General features: G+C 43.8%; 1 long non-coding RNA gene across 2 annotated transcripts; it reads right to left on the bottom strand.

The window, feature by feature from the left end:
- Positions 1 to 15,640: 15,640 nt before the first annotated feature.
- LOC125961638 (uncharacterized) lies at positions 15,641 to 19,425 on the bottom strand. Of its 2 annotated transcripts, none has more exons than XR_007472615.1 (3): positions 17,558 to 19,425; positions 16,763 to 16,977; positions 15,641 to 15,993 (listed from the first exon to the last, which is right to left on the bottom strand). It is a non-coding gene; the product is annotated as an uncharacterized LOC125961638 (long non-coding RNA). The 2 variants fall into 2 exon arrangements; XR_007472616.1 differs by having other exon boundaries at positions 18,122 to 19,425.
- Positions 19,426 to 19,437: the final 12 nt, after the last annotated feature.

Raw genomic sequence — 19,437 nt, 5'->3', positions numbered from 1 at the left:
GAAGACTGGTCTGAAGCAGTTTCATTCCAGAGGAGAAGTACTGAGAAACAGAGGTCACGGTGGGGGAGCTGCAAGAGCACAGAAGAGGGGTACAAGCTCACCCAGAAGATTCAGGGGAAGGTTGGCTTAGAGACAATGTGTGAGCCAAGTTATGGAGAAGGAGTAAGCAATAGGCAAGTGGACAAGCAGGGAAACAGAGTTTTGGACAGAGAGCACAGCACGTGCAAAGGCCCAGGGACATGCTCTGTACGTGTGGGAACTCCTAGCAGCTTGGTGCTCTTGGAGCAAAAAACAAAACCCTAGAGATCAGCTATGACAGCCTCCTAGAAATGAGCTAGGCAGACTCCCACAATCTGCAATGCAGGGTCTTCAACATTTCTCTGTGGTGGGCAATGTAACTCCTTTCCAGAAGGCAACAAAATAGGATTCCGCAGTCTGTCAGGTCGAATGCACACCCAGTTGTTTTCTGGAATGGTTAGACCCACAGCCAAATATCAGGAATTGCAGGGAGTCATTTGTTATGGAGAATAGGAAAGCCGGGAACCCTTCTCCGTGGAAGCCTGGTTATAGAGCTCAAAGTGGAGACGCCCCAACCCAGAGCTCAACCACAGCCAATTCAGCTGGTGTCCCTTCATCCCTCTGACATGTATCCAGGGCTGTCACCTGCCACTAGGTTGTCACTCACACCAAGTAGGGATTTAATAGTATCTATTTCCCTCTTGAAGCAATCTCAGCCTGGCCCTAACATCAGATAGAGTGTTGTTACCGGCCCGAGGCACCTATGTCTGTTACAACTCTCTGGTCCAAAGTCACAGTTGAAGCAGTGGACACCACCCCTTTGCCAAACAATTGTCATTCCCCGGCCATGGGCCTGGAGAGCTTATCGCAAGGGCCTGGTGGGGCTTCCTGTCATAACTTTGCACAAGGCGTGGGCTTATCTTTCGGGAACCTTTGGAGCTGTGAGTTGCAAACCCTTCCCTGCGGCCCATTTCATCCTGGGATGAGTGTCCTCGCTCGCAGGGAGATGAAAAGTGCCCTGCCTGGGTTATTAAGGTTTACATTATCAGCTCCTTGAGCTTGTATCAAAAAGACATTTGTGGTGGCATTTGACCTCAAGTAGGAATCTGGGTCATCTGATGGTAATTACGGCACTTTTATCTGCCTCTGTTGAGCATAAACTCTCCAGGGCCGAAGGCTCCCCCCAGTAATCTGGTTTCAGCCATCAGAGCTAGACAGAAGGTGTCCTGAAGACATTCTGCCAGGGAGGCAAGATTTGGCCATGTCTTTCAAGCTAAGAGGAATCCAGCTGGTCCAGGAGAAAGAAGTCCTTTCTGTATTTACCCACTGTAACCCTCCTCCAGTGCAGAGGCATCTGGAGCTCGTTCTTTCTAGATGCATGACTGTGTGGTTATACAGTCAACCTCAGCCTCAGTTTCCACATGAGTAAAATGGGAATCATTTTGCCTGTCAGGATCCTCATCAGGAGGAGAGATGACAGTGCACCCAGGGAGCCCGATGCATAGCTGATGCTTGCTCTGGGGTTGGTGACCTCTGCACACGGCTCTCTTCTCTGTCCTCCACTCTCTGATTCTCTGGTCAATCAAAACTGGAGAAGGAAAGGGAATTCCCTGGCAGTCCAGTGGTTAGGACTCCACACTCTCAATGTCAAGGGCCCGGGTTCAATCCCTGGTCAGGGAACAAAGATCCCATAAGCCACGTGGCGCGGACAAAAGAAAAAACAAAGAAACAAACAAAAAAATGAGAAAGATCTTTAGAGCAGCTTTCTCCATAATTGCCCAAAACGAAATGAAACTCAAATGTCCTTCATACAGGGAATGGATAAACACATGGGCACACACTCATGCCTTGGAATACTCCTGAGTGTTAAGAAGGAAAGAGAATCAACTATATTTCGATTAAAAATTAAAAAAAAACTGGAGAAGAAAGTACAACTTGCACAGAGAAAGTAAGTGGCTCTCGGGTTCTAACTGCAAATAGTGGGCTCTGAAGTTGGGTCCTTCTCATAACATTTCCTTTCCAAACAGATCACAGTTTTATATACACAATTTTTTTCACAAATATTATTTCACTGGTCAAATACTAAATTTATTTTATCTTCTGGAAATTTGGGGAAATAAGGGCAGTGGATCCGTCGCAGTTTGGCCCCTGACTCACGGATTATCTCCTACTTTGCCCAAGTGGAACTGGAATCCACTGGCCAGAGCTCATTCCTGCTAGTGAATTGTCTTCTGGCTCAGTTTCTGCAGCAGCCCCCAGCTCCCATGTCTTGGGGTTGATGATGTGGTGGTTTCGACATCTCATTCTGACTGACTGGATAATTTTGGGCAAATTCTCTCCTATTTTCCCTCTCCCCTCCTATAAAATGAAGGGCTTGCATGGAGTATTTTTTAATACCTCTTTCTGCTTTTGTTGAGTTCTCTTCTCCTGTTTGTACATTTTACTTTATTTATTTTTTATAAATTTATTTATTTAATTTAGTTATTTTTGGCTGCATCGGGTCTTCATTGCTGTGCACAGGCTTTCTCCAATTGTGGCGAGCGGGGGCCACTCTTCATTGCAGTGCATGGGCTTCTCATTGTGGTGGCTTCTCTTGTTGCAGAGCATGGGCTCTAGGAGCGTGGGCTTCAGTAGTTGTGGCATGCGGGCTCAGTAGTAGTGGCTCACAGGCTTAGTTGCTCTGAGGCATGTGGGATCTTCCCAGACCAGGGCTCTAACCCGTGTCCCCTGCATTGTCAGGTGGGTTCTTAACCACTGCACCACCAGGAAAACCCCTACATTCTGCTTTAGATTCCCATTGTTCACTGATTAAAGGTGAGTTGTGTCTCAGGCCTGTGTTCGTCTTGGTTGTCCGTATTTTTGCCCCCACCCATCCACTCACCTGAGAGGCACCTTCTTTGCCTCCTTCAAGATGAAGACTTCGGAGCAACTAAGCCCGTGCACCACAACTACTGAGCCTGTGCTCTAGAGCCTGTGAGCCACAACTACTGAGCCCATGAACCACAACTGGAGCCCACGTGCCTAGAGCCCGTGCTCTGCAGCAAGAGAAGCCATGGCAACGAGAAGCCCACACACCGCAGCAAAGAGGAGCCCCTGCTCACTGCAACTAGAGAAAGCCCACACGCAGCAACAAAGACCCAAAGCAGCCAAAAAAAAATTGTATATAAATACATATATATTTATGTATATAAGTATATATGAATACATAAAAATATAAGTATATATATAAATATTTATATAAGTATATATAAATATACAAAAAATATATAAAATATATATAAGGGTATATATGAATTTATATATAAGTATACATATAAATATATATAAAAGTATATATAAATATAGATATAAATATATAAATATAGATATAAATATAGATAATAAATATATATAAATATATTACAAATATATATAAGCATAAAAAATATAGATGGAAATATATAAATATAGATAAAAATATATAAAATATATTGAAAAATATATAATATAGATATAAATATAGATACAAATATATAAATATATAAAAATATAAATATAGATAAATATATAAAATATATAAGCATATATATATTAATAAATATATGAATATGTATAAATATATATAAGTATAAATATAGATATAAATAGATATAAGTATATTAAAAATATAAATACACATAAGTAAATATTAATAAATATATAAAATATATAAATACATATTTAAAATATATATATATAAGTATATATAAGTATATTTGTAAATGTATGATAATATGTATAATTATAAATATAAAAATATATAAAAATATAAGTACAGATATAAATATGTATAAATATGTATATAAATATATATAGAATATATATATAACTATTAAAAAAAGATAAAGACTCGTCAGAGTTACGATGTTTCTGTTGACGGGTAGATCTGGGCTCAGCCTATCTGGGGATAACTTATTTATTTCACTTTCCTGGACCTCAGTTTCTTCATCTGTAAAATGGTGAACAGCCATAGACAAAACAAAAACGAATGGCCTTGGCTGCGTTCCAATAACATTTTACTGATGGGGACTGAAATTCGAATTTTGTATAATTTTTACACATTACAAAATCTTCTTTTTTGAGTTTTTTGATCGTTTAAAAATGTGAGAAATGTTCTTAGCTTGTGGACTGTACCAAAATAGGTGGCAGGCCACATTTGGCCTGCTGGCTGTAGTTTACTAACCATGTTCTAGTCTTTTCTCTCTTCTTGGGGCTCTGTACCTGGGACTGCAGACGCTGACCCCATCCTTTGAGAATTCCTTGTCTTCAGAGCCCAGCACTTGAGGCTGGCAGGAAGGCAAGAGGCACTGCTCTTGGTCCTGTTTACGCAGCTCTGGCTTCCCTCTGCTAACAGCGCAGGGACAGGTGCATCTGGGTGTTGCTTTGCTCCCAGCCTCAGCTGCCCCCAGCTGGTTAGTGCCACGTCAGGTAATTACACTAACCAGTGGCTAGTCCACACAACCTCATTTACATCGATCCCTGCACATCTAGAAGCAAATCTCTAAGGTGAGAGACCCCTGCGGCTATTAGCCTCTAAAAGTTTGTGCTTCTGAAAACAAATTTGCACAGACAATGCATATACACATCACCCAGAATCACACCCACCTACCCCGTTCCTATCATACACATCCCGAGAACATGAAAAGTTACATGGTTAAAAAACAACTTGGAAAACCCCAAACTTTATTTCGGTATTAAAATGCAACTTCCTAAATTTTTTTTTTACATCTTTATTGAAGTATAATTGCTTTACAATGGTGTGTCAGTTTCTGCTTTATAACAAAGTGAATCAGTTATACATATACATATGTTCCCATATCTCTTCCCTCTTGCGTCTCCCTCCCTCCGACCCTCCCTATCCCACCACTCCAGGCGGTCACAAAGCACTGAGCTGATCTCCCTGTGCTATGCAGCTGCTTCCCACTAGCTATCTATTTTACATTTGGTAGTGTATATATGTCCATGCCACTCTCTCACTTTGTCACAGTTTACCCTTCCCCCTCCCCATATCCTCAAGTCCATTCTCTAGTAGGTCTGTGTCTTTATTCCTGTCTTACTCCTAGGTTCTTCATGACATTTTTTTCCCTTAAATTCCATATATATGTGTTAGCATACGGTATTTGTCTTTCTCTTTCTGACTTACTTCACTCTGTATGACAGACTCTAGGTCCATCCACCTCATTACAAATAGCTCAATTTCATTTCTTTTTATGGCTGAGTAATATTCCATTGTATATATGTGCCACATCTTCTTTATCCATTCTTCCGATGATGGACACGTAGGTTGTTTCCATCTCCTGGCTATTGTAAATAGAGCTGCAATGAACATTTTGGTACATGACTCTTTTTGAATTATGGTTTTCTCAGGGTATATGCCCAGTAGTGGGATTGCTGGGTCATATGGTAGTTCTATTTGTAGTTTTTTAAGGAACCTCCATACTGTTCTCCATAGTGGCTGTACCAATTCACATTCCCACCAGCAGTGCAAGAGTGTTCCCTTTTCTCCACACCCTCTCCAGCATTTATTGTTTCTAGATTTTTTGATGATGGCCATTCTGACTGGTGTGAGGTGATACCTCATTGTAGTTTTGATTTGCATTTCTCTAATGATTAGTGATGTTGAGCATCCTTTCATGTGTTTGTTGGCAGTCTGTATATCTTCTTTGGAGAAATGTCTATTTAGGTCTTCTGCCCATTTTTGGATTGGGTTGTTTGCTTTTTTGTTATTGAGCTGCATAAGCTGCTTGTAAATTTTGGAGATGAATCCTTTGTCAGTTGCTTCATTTGCAAATATTTTCTCCCATTCTGAGGGTTGTCTTTTCATCTTGTTTATGGTTTCCTTTGCTGTGCACCTAAATTTTTTTTAATTTTTATTTTTTATTTGAAGTATAGTTGATCTACAATGCTGTGTTAGTTTCAGGTGTACAGCAAAGTGATTCAATTATACATATATATATTCGTTTTCAGATTCTTTTCCATTATAGGTTATTATAAGATATTGAATATAGTTCTCTGGGCTATACAGTAGGTCCTTGATTTATTAAAATGCAAGTTCTTAAGAAGTTTGCATTATTGACAATAACTCCTATGGTCCTGGGGTACGTGAAGGCAGGACAATGTGTGTGCCTTTCCAGGCTGGGAGGGAGCGGGAAGGAAGGACTCAGCCCAGACAGGGTGTCATCATTGTTTCCTCCAGGAATTTTTCTTGGCTCTCAGAAGGTGAAGCGTTGATGGGGACAATGAACTCAAGGCGCAGGTGGCAAAATCTAATTAAGCTCATTAACAGGGCAGCCTTGCCTTGGGTCAGCTCTGGAGCAGGACGTGGGAGAAAGAGGAAATGCCTTCCTGTGCCCAGGGCCTCCGGTTCCCCATCGGCATCTAGGGAAGCTGTGTGTAGGGCATTTCCAGGTGGGGCGGGGTTGTGCCCTCACCTGGAGTCTGTGCTGCAGGATCTAGAACTAAGGTGGCCAACTGTCCTGATTTGCCCAGAACTGGGCAGGAAAGGGGTCTTCCCTGAAAAAACCAGGGAAGTTCCAGGCAAACTGGGACAAGTTGGTCACCTTAAATCATGCACTGGGGTGGGAAAAAAATGAGGTCTGTAGTGTCCTTGAGTCTGGGATATCAGTGATACTTTACCCTGGTCCTTGAGGACAGACATCAGCAAACTTTCAATAAAGGACCGAATAGTGAAGACTTCGGACTTTGCGAGCAGGTGGTCTCTGTCGCAGCTACTCAACCTGGCCACGGTCATGTGAGAATAGCCACAGACAGCACGTAAAGAAATGAGCTTGACGGCATCTCAGTAAAATGTTATCTATAAATGCAGGCTGGATTTGGCCCGTGGGCTGTACTTCACTAACCCTTGCCGTAGGAGGTATATATTTTTTCTACACTTCCCTCCATGTCACACGTACATGTACCCTCAGCACTTTTGTTTAGGAGGAGAGATACACAAGTGGTTATGGAGGGCTTGGACTTTGGAGTTTAGACAGACTTGGCTCAAATCTTGGCTCTGCCCCCTGATAGCTGAGTGACCTTAGGCAAGTTCCTTCACATCTCCAACCCTCGGTTTCTTCTCTATAAACTAGGGATAACAAGAATGACATCTGCCTGCCCAGACTGAAGGGAAGGGGACATAGACCCTCCCCCCTCTCAATGGGAGAAGTCTCAGAATACGGGGCCGTCTTTCATCAACAACAAAAGTGGTCCTGGAGAGGTGATGTGGATGCCCAGCACACGCTCCTTTACACCCGGCTCCGAGCTAGTTACTGGAGCCGAAACACTAAATAAAATGACACACTGCTCTTCTCCACAATCTGGTGGAATATATAAGTAGGTAAATAGGCAATGAAAATAAATAGGGTTAAATTCCAGATAGAGAGGAGGCAATGAGTGGAGGAGGCGTCAACCCTCCTTTCATGAGAAGGAAATTTCAGCGAGGGGAATATATCTCTTAAACTGTCTGGAAGAGCTGAGAGCATCCACCACTTGGGAGCTGCTGGGGTCTGACACCGATGCTGGTGGTTTCTCCTGGTGTGGGAGCCTGGGTGGGGCTGTTTGCTGCAGGGGGGTGGGCTCAGCATGTGTGTGTGAAGGTGTGTTTTTGTGTCTCCCGGTGGGTAATTTGTGGGTGTGTTGCTGTCTGATGACAGATGAAGGGTGGCTCTGATGTAACAAGGGACATGTCTGTATCTGCGACTTGAAGAAACACAGAAGTTTATGGCTGGAAGGGTCTTAGAGATGCCTACTCACGTTCCTCAGCCTCTTCTCCTGGTGCTACGGGTGGCTACGTGGAGGCTGGTCCCAAGACGCCCTGCTAGTTAGTCTCCTGACTCCTGACCCAAATACACTGCACAAACTAGGTCAACTAGATTTTGGGTGAACTTGGCCGTTGAGTTCAGACAACGCTGTCTGGCTCCGCCTGGTTTGGGGTTGACAGAGGAAGGCAGGGTGAGTACTGGGAAGACAGAAATGCATATTTATGGCAAAGAACTAGGCACAATGCCAGGCACTGTTCTCAGTAAGGGTCAGCTGAATTTGAACCTACATTTTATTTATGTTTCCTTGAAAGCAAAATCAAGACCGGCTATTTAAACATTTCAACTTGCATTAAAATGATTGCATTTCCCTTTCCATTAATAAAAACTCCAATTTAAAACTTCATAAGCTAGGGGTGTGATCTCAGGAGAGATGCTATTGTATTCTAAGAGGCCCTTAATGTGTTTAAAGTATGAATTGGTTTATGAAAGTCTTAGAGGAGTTTCAGAAGATAGAAAAAACCTTTGACCAGCATCAAGTTTCTTCTGTCAAGAGAGGTAGGCAGTATTTTTGACCTGGGGCTTGTGGTCACAGTTCTGTACAGCAAATGCCAAGGCACAGTGCTCAGTGACTTCCTGGCCTCTTCATGCCCCCACCTGTGACGTGGCACATCCAGGACCTTCTTAGACAATGTCGGTTCCTCTGCTTGACGTGATGTCTGATTCGACCCCACAGTGTGGGAATCTCATCTCTCAGACAAGGTCATGCCAAGTATGCAACCCTTGGTACGTGCCTGACAGATATTTGGTTTGTGCTTCCATCCAGGAGATGACACCCCTGGGCTTGTCCTGAGAAAGGTCAAGTCCAAGGGCTTATTAAGGTGCTTTGAGAAAGCTTTATTAAAAAAATACTTTCAATGTATCAGCAATGCATAAGATGAAATCAAAGCACACGGATAATCTAATAAAGTTAAAAATCACACTATTCAAAGACAACTACTTCTAAGACTTCGAAATGTATTCTTCTAGACGTTTGTATGTGGTGTGAATGGATTTTTTACATGAAATTGAGATGGTGCTGTAAAACTCTGTAGAACTGAGAAAATGGCTTAGACTTCCTGAGCTTAGGTTTCCCGTTGCGGAGCACAGGCTCCGGATGCGCAGGCCCAGCGGCCATGGCTCACAGGCCCAGCCGCTCCGCGGCCTGTGGGTCTTCCCGGACCGGGGCACGAACCCGTGTCCCCTGCATCGGCAGGCAGACTCTCAACCACTGCACCACGAGGGAAGCCCCTATCAACTCCGTTCTTGAAAGGACTTTCCTTCCTTCCCACCTTGACGCGGTACAGTCTGGCTCATTCTCTGTCAAGTTCATCACAAGACTGCACCCAAAGGCCACTCCATTCCACTAGCTCCCTCTCGGCTCACTGAAATTCTCCTTCCCCTCGGCTTCCAGGCTACCTGTGTCTGCCCTGCTACTTCTCTTTGCTTACTGAGTGGTCTTGGGCAGTTTCTTAGTCTTCTGTGTTCATACATTATCCCTGGATAGTTTCCTTTTCCCTTCATTGTGGGGACAATTCCTGAATCTTGTGAGGAATTTCCTCTAGCTCCAAAATTTAACCTGCCCATCTGACCTCTCCAATTGCCTGCCGGATGCTTCAAACTTTCTTCAGCGACTTTCAGGTCCTTTTTATGACAGCACTGGGTATTCAGTCAGACCTTAGTGTCTGAGTCAAACAGATGATGGGCTCAAATCATGACTTGGCTGCTTAATAGATGTATGTGGTCGAGAAGGTTACTTCACTTCTCTGAGCCTCAGCTTTTCCTCTGTAAAATGGGGATAATGTCCTTACCTCCTAAAAATGTGAGGATGTAGTAGTTGTTCAAAAATGTGACTATTATTATGGGTAGTAATTTAAAAATGTTACCATTTCTGATTATAATATTGATACATGCTCATTTTAGAACATTTGGAAATTTCTGGAAAGTAGTTTGTCATTCAAGGCTAAGTACAGCTAACACGAGGGTATGTTTCCATCTGTCTCGTATTATTGCATTGTGTGTGTGTGCTTGGGTGTTTGAGAAATTGGGTGTTCTCAATGACCCTACTGTTTTCCCAGCCTCTCAAGGTAGAAGGCTTGCTGTCACCTCACATAACCTCATCCAATTCGTCACTAAATTCTGTTCATTGCAGCCTCAGATTTCTCTCAGAGGCAATATCCTTTCTGCACTGTTGCTCTCATCATTTACCTGGGTTTTCAGTTTCCAGACTCCTTCCCCACTTTTTATTCCAAATCCCACATGGCCTGTCTCCTCAAATCGCAAAGCAGAATGTGGCAGCCCCTTGCTGGAAACACTTCCCTGGCTGTCCTTTGCTTCTGTTGTCAGGTCCAGCTACCTCCTCCCCAGCTTCCTCTCTCATCTGTCCCCTGTCCCCGCTCCTAGCCACATTCCCTGGAATCGTCAAGCCTGGCCGCATCTGTGCTCTTGTCCTTTCTGCCTCAAATATTTGCACTTCTTGGTTGGCCTGGAAAACTCCTCCTCTCTGTCACGTCTTAGCCCCAGTGCCAGCTCTTTTAGGGAACCTCCCCATTTTCCTATACCCCCATCACCCAGCCTTTGTTGCTGCTTCCTCGGAGTACCCCAACCCTTAGCATTTTGCTACCACCCTGGTTATAGCCCCGACCATGTGGTTCAAGAATGAATCAGGGTGTTTGCTCCTGTGAATTCCTTAAAAGAATTGCATCTCCAGTTCTTGGAACAGTGCTTGGCACATAGGAGTTGCTCAGTAAATATTTGTTGAATAAATGGACTAAGGGATAATGTGATGGGGTGTATCAAAGAGAGGAAGGGGTTCTCTGGAAGAACACCTGACTTTGTTCCTCCATTGTTTTACCTGAGTAGCTTTGGGCAAATGACATGTCTGAGCCTTGTGGGGTTCTGTTGTTGTTGTTGTTTTTTCTGGTTTTTATAACAGAGTTGTTGAGAATGCTTCAATGAGATAATGGAAAGGAGAGTGCTTTGGAAAATAAAAATGAAACACGAGGCAAGCATTCTTTGTATGGTTATTATTAACTGAAAAATAAGTAGCAGGTGAGTTTTGGTAGCAGCTTGATGGCCGTGGTCTGTGTCTGGGGCCTTGGTTGAGGGTGGAAAGTCCCATGTCTAATCCCAGGAGCTGGGTCCGTCTGGGAGAGCCCTCCTGTCCGGCCCCTCTGGGTCAGGTGAGGATATTTCTGGCCACTCCCACCTCCCTGTTGTTTGTCATGAGGCTCAGATGAGACAATGCACGTTAAACATCCGTAGTTAAAGTGTCTGGAAAAGGTACTGGAGCTACACAAATGCACGGTGCTTCTACCCCGAGCCTGGCACCCTCCTGGGAGTTCTGTGTTCTTGGCCCTGGTCTGAGATTTCCAGTCGCAGCCCTGTTTCGAGTCTCCCTTGATTGATGCCACATCTTCTGGCTACAAATGAAGCTGCAGGCTAGTTCCTGCTTTTGATTTCATCCCCGTGCTGGGGCGGCTCGATTCCAAGACTAACCTCCCTCAGGAGCTGATTGCTAAACTAATGTTTACCCCGTATCCAGGAGGGGAACAGCCCTATTTTCATACTCACTGTCATTCCCACAGATTCTATTTCTAAGAAGCTTTCCCTTTCCTTCCAGACAAGGCGAGCCCCCTACGTCTCCACGATCTCGTGTTCTTGCTTACTAACTTTGTAATTTTATCACAGTTATTGTGATATCAAAGTGTTTGTTACCAAGCTCCCTCCTGGGCCGTTTCTGATTCTTTGCCCTTTCCCTTCTGCCTGATACATAGACGATGTCAATAAATATTTGTTAAGCAAGGAAGTGAAAGAATGTTCTGAACGTATTCAGTCTTCTTTACATGCATTGCACGTTCCTACCTCAGAACATTTGCTCCTGCTGTCTACCCAGCAGGAATGTTCCCTCTCTGTCTCTCTCTTTCTCTTTCACACACACACACACACACACACACACAAACACCTATTAAATGAGATAATGCATGCAAAGCAATTAACACAGCAGCAAGCACGGTGAAAGCACTTAGTAGGGCTTAGAAGCACTGCTGCACGTCTTCTTGCTGAGCCTCTAATTATTCGCATCTCCCTAAGTGTCTGTGCACCGCTCACAGACTAGCACCCACAGCTATGCTCACTCGGCCCTTGTGGCATAGACGTGCAGGCCTTGTCTTCTCTCCTGGAAACAGAATGGAATTTGTGGCATCTTGTGGTGGGTGTTTTTAAACTCCATTTTCCAGATGAAGAACTGGTGGCTCAGAGTGGAGAAGAAACTTGCCCATTGTGCCTGGCCCACTGCTTGACTGGTGGGTGGATGGGGAGTTTGTCAGATAAAATGACAAGCAGGACAGGACAGAGCCCCTGTGCTTAAGGATCTGGAAGTCTGTCCCTACAAGGACCAATGCACTGTGGTGAGTACCCACACCAACCCTGGAGTCAGACAGAGTTGGCTTGAACCTTGAACCTCGGTGCTGTTGCTCATTATTCTTGGGACCTCAGGGACTTGCTAAACCTATCTAAGGCTGAATTTCCACCTACCTAACAATGGGATAAAAGTAGCCCAACATCTCCGGGTGGGCGTGGCATGGGATGCTGTGCAGTAAGGGCTAGAATGAGGCCAGTTGCCTATTGTTAGTGATCCTTCCTGCCGTCCTACGAAGAGGGGCGTTGCATTCCCTCTCCTACCCAAGTGGAAGTGGAGGAAAGATTCCCCTGTGATCTCCCCAGACTCGCTTCTCTCTCCATCGCTCAGTGGGTTCTCGAGTTCTTCTCCCCGGCATTTCGAGCAGGTCAGTGAGTGCAGCAGGGAGAAATCACTGTGTGTGAACCTAACTGAGACGCTTTTGTTGGCAGCGGCCTCTGCATACAGGTGCCTCAACAGAACTGCCAAATGGCTTCTGGGGTTTAATGGTCCTCTCGGGGGTAATCTAGGCCTCCATCAATTCGTATCTTTGAGAACTGTCCCTTGCTGCCTAATCAGCCATCTGTTGCTCAGAGCCCAAACTAAAGTCTGTGCCACGGCGCCAGCACAGAGATGGGAAGGTGTCATTTTTGGCATTTGAAAAGTAGAGTTTTGACTTTAGAAAGGCCTGAGCCAGGGGACTGAAGGCATGGCAGGGAAGAGAACCCCTCCATGATTAAATATTCATTGAACAGTCATGCCATTAGTGTCAGAAGATGACAGATAAGATAAAACGATGAATGCAGAGGCTCCAGGAGGTACCGAGGGAACCTTGCTTCCCTCCCACTCCTGGTTCCCGCCCCTTTCATCTGATGAATATATTTCTCCCTGAGCTAAAATATTCTTGCTGTCTGAAGCAACTTTTCCAAAGGCTAACTCCTGACTTTTCAAATTATGTCTAAGAGACAGCTGCATGCTCGTTGTGTCCCGATGAGATGAGTTCACTGGCTGGAGGGATGGGTGGAGGTAAGAGGCAGTGGGGAGGTTTCCCGTGAGCAGTGGGTTTGGGCTGAGCCAGACCATGTAGTGTGGCTTCTGCCGCCACCACCACCCCCTGCCCATTCCTCCCTCTTGCTAAGGTCGCTGGTGGGCTCCCACATGACATGGCATCCCTCTGCCCTCTCCTAAGTTCTGAGAATTTGACTCTGTGCCTTAAGAGTTTGGAAATTCTCTCTTTGAAGGCTTCTGGGATAGAACTCCCACTTGGCTTTTCTGCAACTTCTTTTTCTTTCTCTGCTAACCCTTCATTTATATGCTTTCTTTAAGCTCTGTTTTCATCTCATGTCTCTTTTAGATCCAAACATCCCCTCTAGATGATCTCATTTATCTCCTGGATTGTAATCAATAATTGTAGTGGGCAGAGAAACGGCCCCACAGAGATGTCCACATCTTACTCCCTATAACATGTGGATATGTAACCTTACATGGAAAAAGGAGCGTTTGCAGATGTGATTAATTTAAGGAACTTGAGATGGGGAGACCACTCTGGATTAGTGGACCCAAAGCATGAGGGCCACCAGGGTTGGGCCTGAGGTTTCTGAGTTGTTTTCACTGTTGGCTTGGTGAATCCACTGGCATCCTCAACCGTGCTGGCCTCCTTTGCATCTAGCCCTTCCATAATTAGATAATGAAATCAGCCTCCCAATGGATACATGTATATCTATGGCTGAGTCCCTTTGCTGGGCACCTGAAACTATCACAACATTATTAATCGGCTATACTCCAATATAAAATAAAAGGTAAAAAAAAAAAATCCACCTCCCAAGCCTGACGCAGGTCTCTCCTTTGGTGTGAGCCCCTTTGTATGATAAAAAGTGTCTTTGCCAACTTCCTCCAAGCAGGAAAGTGGGTGTGGATGATCAGAGATCAGATTCTTGGCGATGTCAGGTCCTGTGGGAAGAGGCTAGAGTGAGGTAGGGGTGAGCAAGTGAGACCTCTCCCTCCTCTCAACATACACATTTGGAGGTCCAGACAGAGCTGGAAGTGACTTTCCCCTTCCACGTGCCCTGAGCAGCAGTGTGGGGATGGGGTAAGTTCAAGCAAGACGAGCCAGGATGTTGGCTTTAATCACGTAGCCTGGTGACCTGTGACATTCAAAGAAGAAGAATTTGTATCAAGGGCTTCTCCTGATGGGCCGTTGCCTTGGGCTCTAGGACACAATGCCTCAAATACTTTGGTTCATCCTCTCTACCGACACCCATGAAAGATGTGTTGACCTTTTCGGAGCTTCAGTCGTCAGATAAAAATGAGCATATAGCTGATACGAATTTACTGCTCACTATTTGTCAGACATTGTGCCCATCACTTAGCACCTCCTGAAGTCCTCATGACAACTGCCTTACAGATGAGGGAACTCAGAGAAGGAACTTCCCCAGGGTGACAGAGTTATGAGATGATGGAGCCGGGACCCAGACCTTAAAGTTGGCTTTAAAACTCATGATCTCAACCAGGATTGCTTTGTTGTTTGTTTGTTTGTTTAGTTGTAGCTCTCAGAGAGGGAAAGAATAAGCACAAACTGGAGGTGCAGACCTCATCCACAAACCTTATAACAAGAGCGAGTGCTTTTAGCCTCGTTTTACACATGGTGAAATGGAACATTTTACGTCCACGCTGTGATGAGTGGCCGTGGTGGTACTGCATTGAAGAAATTCCCATTTGTCCACTGAACGCCAATCATGCAGAAGAGGCATACACATCCTTGGAGGGAACAATAATGAGAGTGTGATTTCTTTTTTGTTCCCTCCTCTGTTTATCTTTCTCATAAGTGCTAAAAATAAGCAAGATGTAATATAAAATTACTTTATAAGAAAATAGCTTTTCAGTGCAGATACTGCCTGTTAAATAGTTATAGCTTAGGGCCCAAACACCATCAATCTGAAAATTGTTGTCCAGCTCTGCAATTACTCTGAGCTTTACGTCTGAGCTCTTTCTGACAAAACAAGGAAAGAGAAATAGCTCCAGATATGGTGGTTCCTGACACTCTTATTTCAGCCTGCTATTCGTGATGGATTTAATTGGCTTCAGGTTCTTGAAGAACCCACTGAGCATTTTGTCCTGTTCACACTACCGCACTATCCTTCAGAAGAGAATTTTATCAACTCGAGATAACATGGTGCTTTCAATCTTTTCAGGAGCTCTGTTGGGCAGTTAGTCCCGTCTCTAAGTAACACATGATACTGAGGTCTGTAATTATTACTTAATAAGGATTTATTGGATACATCATTTCAAAGTATGTTGTATAGGGGAAAGAAGAACCAAAAGGTTATGGAGATGGGGAAAGATTGTGATCACACTAACTTAGAAAATGTGACAGCCCATCGTATGTAAAGTTTACATTCTTTTTTTTAAAAAATTAATTTATTTTATTTTTGGCTGTGTTGGGTCTTCGTTGCAGTGCATGGGTTTCTCATTGCGGTGGCTTCTCTTGTTTCGGAGCATGGGCTCTAGGCTTGCGGGCTTCAATAGTTGCAGCACCTGGGCTCAGTAGTTGTGGCACATGGGCTTAATTGCTCCATGGCATGTGGGGTCTTCCCAGGCCAGGGCTCGAACCCATGTCCCCTGCATTGGCAGGTGGATTCTTAACCACTGTGCCACCAGGGAAGCCCACGGTTTACATTCTTAATAACTCCTTTCTTTGGTTTCTTGTCCCTTCATGCCTTCGTTGGTCTTCTTCATAGTCTACCAACATTTTCTACTTCTTTCCTTACTGTAGACATAAGCACAAAATCTCATCACTTTCATACATTGGTGGGAAGAGAATGTGTTTTTGAATAGCGTTACCCTAGTTTTACCCTGTCTTTGTTGCATATACTGTAACAGAGCTACCTGCTGAGATAGCCCACTAAAAATGATGATAAGATTAATAGCTACCACTTCGACTGTTGAACACACATCGTGTATATGAACTTGAATTAAGTCTCATAATGACTCCATGAGACAGAGAGCATTACTGCCCACATTTTCTAGGTGAGGAAATGAGATACACAGAGCTTGATTTATTCAAAGTCACTTGGATAGCAAGTGGCAAAGCTGGGATTTGAATCCCAACAACCAATACCCCACATCACCTTTCGTTAGGTGGGATTATTGTGCTAACCAGGCCACCAATGAACCAGCCCGTATTCAGTTACACGGTCTGAGCCTCTGTCACTGTTTTTTTTTTTTGACACGTAGCATGCATTGTCAAGCACACAGTGTAAAATGTTTCCAAATTAGAGTTCTTCCCTGTTCTCTCTCTGACAGCCTGGTGTCAACACCCCCTACCTCCCAAAATAGCTCTTGGAAAGTTCTTGTAGCAAAATTACAAAAATATTCTTTTCCTCCCTCCTCCACTGTCTGGTTTCCAAGTCTTGGGTTACGGGTTTGGGAGTCTAAACAGCGTGAACCTATGGGATAAGACCCAATTTGGAGGTGCAGAGTCATCCGGCCTGTATCCCTCTGGATTTTCCCTCTATAGAGAGGATGTGGGTACTTGCACAACACCTATCCCCCAAACACTCGGACAAATTGCTCTGTACAATAGTCAGCAGTATTATCCAAAGTAGAAGCTGAAATCCTTGTGTGGAGTGTTTCATCATGGAAAATTTCTGAGCTTTGAAGTCAGGCAGACACGATCTCTTCTCAGCCCCGCCCTCTCTGCATCAACTTAGGGCAGTTATGTAACCTCTAGGACCTCAGTTTCCTCATCTGTAAAATAGGAGAAGATTAGCTTTCTTAAAGGGTTTATTTTAGAGCCCATGTCAGCTATTATACATTAAGCACCCAGCTAAGAGGCTGATGTATGGTAAGCAGTAAATGTTCCTGCCTCTCTCTTTGATGATATCCCTGTTTCTATTCCTTCTACATTCAGATCAATAGGCTTTCTCTACTATTCAGATACTTGTCCACACAGAAACTGGCTCATGGGGAGTAGGACCTAGATAAGCACGTGTTGGAGTCACATCCACTTCTACAGCCATTCCTTCTGTGCCTAGGGTTGTAGTGACTTCTGGGAGGTGGTGGTGGGTGACTGGAAAATGGGAGACAATGTCATCTTGTGCACAAAGAATTTATTCTCTGATCTAACCATATGTAAGGGTAATAGAAAAGGGTTAAAAAAAAAACTTGGCAGGAAATGGATGTTGTGGAAACGATGTGAACTGTGTAAATAAGTGATGGCTATACTTTCCCCTCCTGGAGTGCTGCCCCTCCCCCTATGATAGGGAATTGTGTCTAGTTCAATATGCGTCATCATTTGACTAGCTTTGTGTGTTGATGCCATGCCCACCTTGCTGAATCGACCAGTACTGTCCAACAGGAATAAAATGTAGGCCACACATGCAATGTGAGATTCTCTAGTAGCCTCATATAAAAAAAGTAAAAAGAAATAGATGAAATTAATTTTAATAATATTTTTAATTTAACCCAATATGTTAAAAATATGAATCAGTTCAACCAGTAATCAGTGTAAAAATTTCACATATTTTTTTCATCTTAAGTCTTCAAACTTTGGTGTATATTTTACAGCACATCTCAATTTCAACCAGCCACATTTTAGGTACTCCTAACCACCTGTGACAAGTGGCTTCCATGTTGGCCGATGGAGAGCTGGACAGTGAGTTCCTTAAGGGAAGGGATAGGTCTTCTATTCTTCTTTATATCTCAATTCTGCTCATCTTTGTGCCTAGGACATGCCTTCTGCTTACTCAGCATTCGATGCTTTTGTTGCATGGGTTTGAGTTCCATGTTCACACTTGTGCCCAAGACAGCTTACCTCTATCTACCTTTCTTGCCACTGCTTGAGTGGCACTCTTCACTTCTTCAAGGTTTCCCACATGCTCTCTCTTTTTACCTTGAACCATGAATTGACACCTTCTCATTGCTGGAATCAGTGAGACACGTGTTCACGATGCGCCAGGTAACAGCTCAACTCAATGCTGGCATGGCTTCCGATCTCCTGGCAGACAGCCTTTGGTCCTGGACACTCTGGCAGACGCTGAGAGATTGGAACCAGTTAAAAGGAGAGCAGTAGAGAGTGATAAAAGGTTTGGGGAGTTGGATTGATGTGAGGAGGTTGAGAAAGATGGGCCTCATGGGTCTACAGAAAAGACTGAGCCAGGTGAGGTGCTCAGACACATGAAAGGATGTGCTGAAGGGGATGAGGACCAATTATTCTCATTAGCCAGGAAGCAGGGGCTTGATCTCTGACAGGACAATGGAGATTGTGAAGGAGACAAAATTCAGCTATTCTGTGGTAGAGGAGGAAGAAGAGAGCTGTGACATCAAACACACTTCTCTCCAAACTCTACTCTGCCCACGACAAAGTCTGTGACCCTGAGTAAATTACTTAATATGTCTGGGCCTTGTTTTCTCCATCTCTAAAATGGGAATAAAGTTTCAACCTTATTGTTGAAAGTTATCTTGAGTATTAAATAATACAGAATATATATATAGTCCCTAGAGCTGAGCTTGGCCTACACTCAAGATGCAAAGAAATATTCTCTTTCAGTCCCTTAGAATTCCATGAGGGTGGGCACTGTGGGGTGGTCAGAAGCAGTCAGGGATCCTCAGACCCAAACTACAGAACCCAGTCTCGTAACTGGACAGCTTGTGGAACTTGTAGGGAGAGGGTTTTTGGATGTTTTTGCTTGTCTCAGAAAATAACTAAAGCATTTTCAAAATTAGAACATGTCTCATTTGTTAAGGGCTCTAAGAACAGGTAAGGAAAGATAGTATTGAGGGAGTTAAAAAACAGGAGAAATCCATTCTGGCTGGGAAAGCACAAGGAGAAGGAAGGAAAATTACCTTACTGGGTGCCACCTATATATCAGGCACTTTCTCATATGCTATCTATTTAATTCTGTCTAATAGCTATCGTTAATTACTCCTGCCTGTTTTTTCTTTTATTATTATTATTTTTTAAATTTAATTTTATATTGGAGTATAGTTGATTTACAATATTGTGTTAGTTTCAGGTGTACAGCAAAGTGATTCAGTTATACAAATACATATATCTATTGTTTTTCAGATTCTTTTCCCATATAGGTTACTGCAGAATACTGAGTAGAATTCCCTGTGCTATACAGTAGGTCCTTGTTCTTTATCTATTTTATATATAGTGGTGTGAAAATGTCAGTCCCAAAGTCCTAATTTATCCCTCCCTCCTTG

Source organism: Orcinus orca, chromosome 17 (assembly GCF_937001465.1).
Source record: "Orcinus orca chromosome 17, mOrcOrc1.1, whole genome shotgun sequence".
Classification (NCBI taxonomy): Eukaryota; Metazoa; Chordata; class Mammalia; order Artiodactyla; family Delphinidae; genus Orcinus; species Orcinus orca.
The sequence above is the reverse complement of the archived record's forward strand: the minus strand, read 5'-3'. Positions and strand labels throughout refer to the sequence as shown.